We start from the raw sequence: 9,653 nt of genomic DNA on the forward strand, positions 1-9,653 counted from the left end.
GGGACTTCCAATTTGGATGGACAAGACTAAGAGACAAGCTTTCAAATGAATTAAAGCTCTGTCTGGGTTTTTGATTAATTAATAAGCTGGAATGGAAGATTGCTGCTAATCCACCGCCCCGGCCCGTGCTACGAGCATTCTGACAGTTAGTGTGACTCGGGGGTGTTGACTCATTTAAACTAACATATTCATCCTGCTGTAACCAGGTTTTTGTTAGGCAGAATAAATCAATATGTTGATCAATTATTATATCATTTACCAACAGGGACTTAGAAGAGAGAGACCTAATGTTTAATAGACCACATTTAACTGTTTTAGTCTGTGGTGCAGTTGAAGGTGCTATATTATTTTTTCTTTTTGAATTTTTATGCTTAAATAGATTTTTGCTGGTTATTGGTAGTCTGGGAGCAGGCACCGTCTCTACGGGGATGGGGTAATGAGGGGATGGCAGGGGGAGTGAAGCTGCAGAGAGGTGTGTAAGACTACAACTCTGCTTCCTGGTCCCAACCCTGGATAGTCACGGTTTGGAGGATTTAAGAAAATTAGCCAGATTTCTAGAAATGAGAGCTGCTCCATCCAAAGTGGGATGGATGCCGTCTCTCCTAACAAGACCAGGTTTTCCCTTGTCTTGTTAGGGAATCCAACCAAATGCCCCTGTCTGTTTTTATTTTGTGGAGAAAAAAACCCACACCACTGCGTCTTTACCCAGAGAAATAGTTGGGCTACAACGCTCTGTTGAAGAAGCCACGGCGGATGCTAGTGAGACAAACGGGTAAATTGTGTTTGTAGCATTAGCTGCTATCTAATTTACTCATTTTCTAGCGTTTGATGCAACCAAGCACTGCATAAAATAACACCATACATATATTAACGTTACGTAATCTTGGTATTACGGTGGTACTACTTGTCGGGTAGTAGTGATAGGCTTTGATGCTTTTATAGTTCCTCACAGCCAAACCGTCCACACCAAGTAAAAACACAAAGTAGGTAAAAATATCGGCATACATAATCAAGGACCACTTTTTCATGTCATTTTCCCACTCTGTTGCGACCCGTGGGTGAGCCAGAGTCATTCCCTTTGAGCTTTTCTAAAAGGTTTTTGTTTATGACTTCCATTTTTCGATATTGAAAACACCGCTCACCGGACGTCCTAAGCCAAAATGGAAATGCCTCTGTTGTAAAAGTGGGCGGGGCTGAATAAGGTGAATAAGATCGACTGTTTGAACAGACATGACTACATTTCTGAGGGACAAGTCCAGATAGTCTTTGAAAGCCTGGATCTTAGTCTTGATCCAGGGCAACTGCAAAGCCAGTGTGTATTTCTTTTTGCACACAGTTTCAAATTGAGATTGAGCAGATACATCAAATTGTAGTCACTTCACCTTCCTATTACTATTCACCTTCCTGCCAAATTTGAAGTTTCGATGTGCATTTGTTTGTGAGTTATACCGTTACAATCTTTCCAGACTCACTCACTCATATCTTTTGGGTCTAAGAGGCACCATGATTTTTTATTTTTCGTATTGTTCAGATTAATTAATTCATTGTTCTTATCTCATTTAATTAGCTTTCTCGCCTACCAGTGGTGAACTAACCTTTCTGGCATTTGAAGAAAGCGGGATATTTCAGCCTTCACATCTCATGCAGTCATGTTCAGGAGTCAATAACAGCACAGATCGATCGTATCACTCTGCTCAGCTTCATCAGCTCTTGACCCTGAACCCTCCTTTGCACCCCAGTGGTTATGTGCATGTACAGTATGCACACATGTAAGGGGCTCCGTGTGTGCATCCATGTGTGTGTGTGTCTCCCTGTCCACAGACAGCCAAACACAATACACACTCTCGCAACCGTGACACGCACCTGTATGTGTGAGGAGTGCGTGGCAATAAAATACAGGATTTAAATGTAATCTGACATTTCTTGGCTGGAACGGCAAGACGGCGATTAGAAAACAGTGTGCCGTGCCAGCAGCGGGTGTGTGATTGTGTGAGAAACACAGGCGTGATGATGGATTGTTTGTGTGTGTGTGTGTGTGTGTGTGTGTGTGTGTGTGTGTGTGTGTGTGGTGTGTGTGTGGTGTGTGTGTGTGTGTGTGTGTGTGTGTGTGTGTGTGTGTGTGTGTGTGGCAGTGCAGTTTATTGGCAGATGAGCTTAACGTTTGGGCTTGCAAAACCGCATGAAAGCGAACAATCATCAAAATGAGAATAGCAAAGCTACATCACTCTGATTGGAATTCAATGGTCAACCTCTGTTTTGGCGTCGGCTCACACAGGAAACACAGACAATCACACAAACACGCACGCGCACACACACTCGGTAGTTTATGATAAGCTTTCTCTCCCCAAATGGGCTGGCCCACACACACACAAATGCACTCAGGGCCGACACAGGCAGCATACATTAAGCTTGCTGGACAATTTGGCTCCTTTTCACGCGTGCACACACACGGCTGCTGTGGCACGCACTCATTGTGAGCAGCCCGGCGGTGCCGCTCCACTCTCCTCACAGACTATTTTGCTGCTCCTCTGCCGTGATGGGTGGCAGCCAGTAAAATGGTGGCACTCGTTATGGAAGGCTGCTGGCTGCCATTGATTTGGCCCAGCACGTCTCTGAAGATGTGCATGTGTGCCCCTGCAGTGTGAACCCAGGGAGGGAGGCTGTGATGCTTGTCACGAATAAAGAAAGAGTGTGAAGTGCATTTATTGGAATAAACCACAGGCGAAGTTATGGGTGGATTTAAGGTTTTATAACCCCTCCTGACATGTTGCCCACATTTTGATGTCTAAAAATAGACTTTTTATATCCCCAAAAACAGATATTATTGTACAAAGGAATTGCCTGGCCCTGCTCAGTTTGGTGGATTTCAGTGTAAGTTCACATATGAAGGTGTGCATGAAGAGAAATCATTCCTGTTCTGCTTCTTCAAATAAAGCTAACGGGAGTTTTGTTTTTAACTGATGCACCTGTGCTTTCAGAATATATAGTTTTTGTTGTGTTTTCTAAGTGTAATAAAGGTTTACAATAAAAAATAGGCAAGGAAAAAATAAAGCGAAAAATTAATTTCCACACACATTTATTCAAAACCCACAGCAAACTATAATAAACAACTGTTTTGACACTTTATAAAGGTAATTTGAGGTCTTGTGTGAAAGACTGTACAAAAAAAAGGTTCAAACAATAAACATAAATGCACATTTTGAACAATATATACAAAGCGGTCTACGCGTTTTATTGTCCAGTGATATGGTAAACAGTGCTTTACGCAGAGAAAGCAGCAGAGTTATCCAGTAACATTCACAGGCAAACTAGTGGCGCAATCCTGATAGTTACACGCTTTTTGTTTGAGCACGTGAGATTGTCATCAGAGGCTCTCCGTCTGCCCCGTGTGCTTCACTGATCGCTGTGCGTAATGGCGCAGGGCGCACTGAGTATTTACTAATAGTATGTACTCATTGGAGCACCCAGGGGGCTATTCAAATGGGCCAACTAGTAACACATCACTCCTGAAAACAATCTTTGACTTTTCACGTGAGGTAAATCTGCCCTACGATTGGATTTTGGAAAACCATGTGACGGTGAACCAATTCCGATTGGACACTCACATTGTGCACGTCATCACACGGCTTTGATGAGGAGTACAAAGATGGCCAGTAGCTGGCTCGAAAGTCCGCAGAGTTAACTTTTCAGCAAAAAAAAAAAAGTAAGTTTCTATCTCATATCATTAAAAAGTTATTTATAATTTAGTAAAGCTTGGTCTTAGCCGTCGTATACGATGGCGTCGGCCCCAGAGGGTTAAAATGCTGTACAATAAGACAATAAAATATGCAAAAATAACTCAATAAATACACTAAAATACAAAATGCATTTAAAATGCACACAGCTCACAGCCACAGCATTTCACTTTGTGTTGAAATGCTCAAAAACAAAATTGAACAATTGTTTCAGGAAATGATTCATTGCTTTGAAACATTTAAAACTGGAAGTGAAACAATTTTTTTTAAAACAATTTAATGATTTGAAGCGCCTAAAGCAATAAATGCCACAGTTACTTCATAGCAATAGTCACTGTTTCAAAATACTTAAAACATTAAATGAAACAATTTGTCAAAACACTAAAATGTGGTGTCTAGTTGACAGTGAGGTTTCCTGGATTTAGGGAATGATTCACTGTTTCAGAATGCTCCAAACAATAAAACAACTATTTCTGAAAGCGATCCACTATTTTAAAATGCTATAAAATGTACACCAATTGTTTCAGAAAATTCTTTTTTGAATCATTAATTGAAACAGTTGCTTCGGAAAATATTTGACTGATTCAATAGGCTTGAAAAGGTAAATTAATCAGTTGCTTTCATAAATAATTTCAATTCTAAGCCCTCAAAACCCATAATTAACTGCTTCAGTAAATTACTGTTTCACAAATGTGCAAATATTTCGGATGGTAGCATATTAGTCAGTTTTAGTTTTATGAGCTCATAAAATAATCCAACGCTTCAAAAACCTCAACTTTCAAAAACTTGAACTAAACTATACCAGCGTTTCAGGAAGCGGTTCACTGTTTTGAAACTGTCAAAACATTAAAAGAAATAGAATATGATTTTTGAAAAACCTCTTAAAAATTTTTTCAAATGGCTTAAGAGAGGAGGATGTTGAGGAAACTGTTCAGCATCCTGGACAAAACCTCCCACCCCTGCATGAAACACTGACATCCTGGCAGAGCACCTTCAGCCTTAGACTGAGACCACAGAGGTGCACCAGAGAATGCCACAGGAGGTCTTTCCTACCTGTAGCAATCAGACTGTACAATTCCACCCCTTCTGCAGGACGAACACATAATGAACAGTTACCATAGCAACGCGCAAATCAGTTGGCGCAGATCAGCTGTTTTTTGACAGGTGAATGACAGAAACACGAAAACATGGATTTCCAAGTGAATTTTAATATTTTTGGACAAAATAAAACATTTGAGGAATGAAAAGAGGAGGTGAGCAGACGAGAAGAGCAGCAAAAACAACGGCATAAAGATTTAACATCGGACGAACTGGACAAGATTGAAGACGGGAAAGAAGAGAACATGAAAAAAGTTAAATATTTGTGTGTTCGCTCACTGTGTGGGACCATGGTATAAGCGAATTAAACAACTCAAAGCCGCGCATTATACGGTTTGAATGCACGGTTTGAATGTGTTTTAGACTCTGCGTCGTGCATTCAAACTGTATAATGCACAGCTTCTAGTTGTTTAATCCTTACTTATTCAGTTACTCAGAGTTATGTGCAATATTGTTGAACATCTTGTGCAAATGTTTTCCAGTCGTTTCACATAAATTTGTTGTACTTACTGTTAAAAACAACAAAAATCATTGTTTACTGTTTCGGTACTCTGGCAAAATAATTTCCTTCGTAATAAATGAAGTTGATTTTATATTAAAAGTTAATGGAAACAGCTGTTTCAGACCAGCATTGGCTTTGTAAACACTAAAAATGAAACAGTTATGTTGGAAAAAGGCTCGCTTGGAACAGAGAATGAGTGGCTGCGCCCCTGGAGCGTACAGTGAAGCAGTGCGTGACCATCCGCGCTCTGACTATATATTCTGTCCCGTTTAAATCCCATTGGGGAAAGTACAGGAACGTCCAGAGCGATCAATTAGCTGTAATGCTTTTGATGCAATTTGTTGTGTTTACTCACAAAGACTGAGACACAGGACAGCTTGTTGAGAAAAATGCCATTATCTGGAATACTCATCTGTATTTCCTGTCATCTCTTCTCTTCTTCCCTCCGTTTTCCTCTCATTTTTCCCACAATTCATCTCCACAGAAAAACAAACAAAGGAAAACTGGCATCAATCAAATAATGCAGAGGCAGAGATTGGGGTCAAATGCTTTGAATTCCACGGCGCACATGCCCGGGCGAGAACGTGGGCGTGCACGTGTGTGTGCACGACATGTAGTGTGCTTTAGTTTTTTTAACTATTAACCACTTTATTCCCTCGTCAGTGCACATGCATAATGATTTTTAAGCACAGGCACATTTACAGCACAAACTGTCGCACAAATCTACTGTACGTGCACGCACACAAGCTGTTTACCGCCTTAATGTCCCTCAGCGACAAAACATGACAAACGAGCCTCCTCGGTGCACATTTAGGTCTTGGTGCCTCTCACCGCCGCCACCACCAATCCTTCTCCTTTCCCCTCTTCTTTTCATAACACCGACAAGGGCAAGTCAGCCATCTCCTCCATCCACAGCGCCGATCCATCAGCACGCAACTAGAACCCGCCACAGCTCAGTGATGGATAGCGTTTCATGTGCTGATGTATCGGCCTATCAGCATGTGCGGAAGTGACGGATTAGATCATCATCTGTTTATCATTATGTGATTCTAGTTGTACTTCTATTTTTAAGTGTTTTTATCTAATCAGAGCTTGTGTTGTGTTGCATTCTTAATGAACTTGACATATGTCTGTAAAAACAGCATTTAATTTGAATTAAGGTTCTAACTGGAGGGGCACTCAGTGCAGCAGATACCTCTGCCAAGGCGCAGCAGGCTTTTCAGCCATATAACACACTTTATGTCCCATTGTACGATGCAGAACCATTAACCAGACCGGTTTGTCCAAATGTCAGGATTCCTTGCAGGGACGGAGATCCGCTACTGACTATTGACTTCATCCAGCTTTACACTGCGCTAGGTGCTACGTCTTAAACATTAGCAACATGCCAGAGCGTCCCCATTCCATGCACCAACCCATTTACAGCATAACAGAGTTGCACCACTCCACGGTGCAACTGCACTCTTAAAAAAAGAACCGCTGTCTTCACAAGAAAAAGTGATGTAACAATTTGTATAGATTTTTTTTTAAGAAAGTCTTGTGGCATTAACCCTCTGGGGCTGACTGAGTACAAGTTTTACTAAATTATAAATAACTTTTTAATGATATGAGATAGAAACTTACTTTTTTTGCTGAAAAGTTAACTCCGCGGACTTTCTAGCCAGCTGTCCACCATGTTTGTACTCCTCATAGAAGCTGTGTGATGACGTGCGCAATGTGAGTGTCCAATCGGAATTGGTTCATGTCACATGGTTTTCCAATATCCAATCGCAGGGCAGAGCAGTCTTACATGGTATCCCAAAGATTGTTTTGGATGTGAATTCTGTTTGAACAGCCCTCTGGCTGCTGGCTCCATGCGTAAAAGTGCAGTGTTGCGCATATGAATGAAGTGATCAGCATAAGAGGGTCTCATATAACCTAATGTGGTGGACCAAAGAGTGTCACTGCAAGCAATCCAAGAGGGAGTCAACTCCATAGAATTAAAAAGTTTGTGTTGTAAGCCTTTGTGTAATAGCAGACAGAAATTGCTTTGAGATGTGGCATAAAGACAAACAAAACGCATGGACCATTTGTGTATATATTGTTCAAAATGTGGCATTTGTGTTTATTGTTAGAACATTTATTTTGTAAATTCTGTGTTGTACAAGATCCCAAACTACCTTTATAAAGTGTCAAAATAGTTGTTTATTATAGTTTGCTGTGTGTTTTGAATAAATGTATGTGAAAATTATTTCCGCTTTAGTTTTTTTCCTTTCGTATTTCTGATTGGAAACCTTTATTACACTTATAAAAACACCAATATAGCATATATATTCTGAAAGTACAGGTTGTCCTGAAAAAAAGAGCACTTGATTGTGGGATGTAGGGAGAGCTGTTAACAGCAATAATAATACATTTATGCCAGGCAAGTGAACTGTCCCAAAAATGCTGCAATAATAATGCAATAATAGCTAAGTTGAAATAACTTTAAAAAAATCCATGCAAATTGTTACATGATTTTTTTCTCGCTGAGACAGCACTTCATTTTTTTAGAGTGTGCTAAAGCCATCTCCGCCGCCACCCACAACTCTATGTATTTAATGTATAAATTGTAGGTTTGCTGATAGAACTCCAACATAGTTGGCACCCGGAGCAGTTTTTCACTCCACGTTATGCACAAAAGGAGTTTATGGCAGAGTTATGCCATGGTTAAGCCACTCCATGAGAGCTAATTTGTATGTTTATTGTAGACAATAGTCGGTTTGGCAATACAAATTCAATGTTGTTGGCACCCAGGAGCAGTCATAGACTTCCAAGCGTACGCACAAGGGGATTACAACAGACTTACGCCTTGGTTATACCGCTCCTTCATTGTGAGGAAATATGACTTTTAGTCCTGTTTTGTGCTTCTCTGGGAATGATCTGGCATGTAGAGGGCCCCAATATTGAAGCCTTGGCAACTGGAAAAGGTGAAGGTAATGGTTAAGTGTCACCTGGCTGTGACTTAGATAACTGCTTTTAGGAGGTGGGGGATGGACCATTCGTGTGGGTGGTTTCCATTAGGACCTGTAGTGTGCTGGAGGGATGCGGTGACGCACAATATCAGCCCATGTTGCCAGATCTGACCTGATCTGATCTCTCCTCTAGCAATTACAAACTGATGTACTGGAGGCGGCAGCCTGACATTGATATGACTGACAAGATAAATGATTGCAATACCTGCTTGTCTTTGAAGTGTAGCTAATCAGTTGCATTATAAATATTGATGACATGATGGGCAAACTGTATGGATTTGTTTTTTTTTTTACATTAAAATGTTTTATGTTGGTCAGAATTATAATCATGCTGTTCCCTCCTTCAAATTTACGTTTTGAACCTGCATGCTGACCGTCTTTACATTTGAGATGCATTCTAGGAGCGTTTTCGCCGTCTCGAAAGTGCACCAGCATCAGGTATCATATTATACCTCAGATTCAGCACTTTGATAAGATTGGATGCGGCTTTAACACATAGCTTTTTTTTCTTAACCTAACGCTGAAATCAATTCAGCAAGTACGTCGGGTCATAGTGACAAAGCCGCTGTTTGACTTTATGTGCAAATATTTTACAGTAAAGAGGGGGGTTTGTGTCATGTTTTCGTGCTGGCCTAGATTCAGGACGACATGCATCCTTCCTGACCCCTGTCTCTGAGATCCCTTCCGATGGTGCATCCTCATGATTGATGAAGTCATTAGAACATCAGTGGCACAAAGAATTGAGGGGCACATTCGATAGACAGTCGCCGCTCCATCTTTTTTTCGCCCGTTTGGTGAGTTCATGTGGGTGCTACAAGGTACTGGCAGTATCTCTGTCGGGCACAAGTAGTGTTTATCAAGCTCTTGTACGGTTCTGCAGGATTTTGGTGCGTATGCTATGTCAGATCTCTGTGGGACAGTAGGGCTCCATCACCTTCTCTTCTCAGGATTAAAGACCACAGCAGTAATATCCTCGTCATTTTCAGCCAAAATGTTCAATCTGATCAAAAACAAGTTTGGGGTAAAAGATTAAAACCAGCAGTAATTTTCATTTTCATTTGTATCAGATTGAACGTTTTGGCCTGAAAGTATTTGTATTTTATCTCAGAATCTGCTCTGTGGCCTCAGAGAAAAAATAAAAGGTGATTTCATCAGGGAAAAAGGCCAAAACAGATGTTTTTGCTCATTTGCATGATAAATGTTGAACTGGAGCTAATAGAAACTTGGGTCACTAAATGACTAAATGGCATGATCATGTATCTAGCCTCACTGGTTACTGAGATACAGTGACGGGTCATTTCATCAGGGTCTAAATGGCCTTTGACA

At 40.8% G+C, this 9,653-nt stretch overlaps 1 long non-coding RNA gene across 1 annotated transcript; it reads left to right on the forward strand.

Annotated features, from left to right (window-relative positions):
* Window positions 1-760: 760 nt before the first annotated feature.
* Window positions 761-7,692, forward strand: LOC117506187. The gene is made up of 3 exons (XR_004559397.1): window positions 761-917; window positions 2,946-2,949; window positions 7,680-7,692. It is a non-coding gene; the product is annotated as an uncharacterized LOC117506187 (long non-coding RNA).
* Window positions 7,693-9,653: the final 1,961 nt, after the last annotated feature.

The sequence above is a fragment of the Thalassophryne amazonica genome, unplaced genomic scaffold (genome assembly GCF_902500255.1).
Source record: "Thalassophryne amazonica unplaced genomic scaffold, fThaAma1.1, whole genome shotgun sequence".
In the NCBI taxonomy this organism is placed as follows: domain Eukaryota; kingdom Metazoa; phylum Chordata; class Actinopteri; order Batrachoidiformes; family Batrachoididae; genus Thalassophryne; species Thalassophryne amazonica.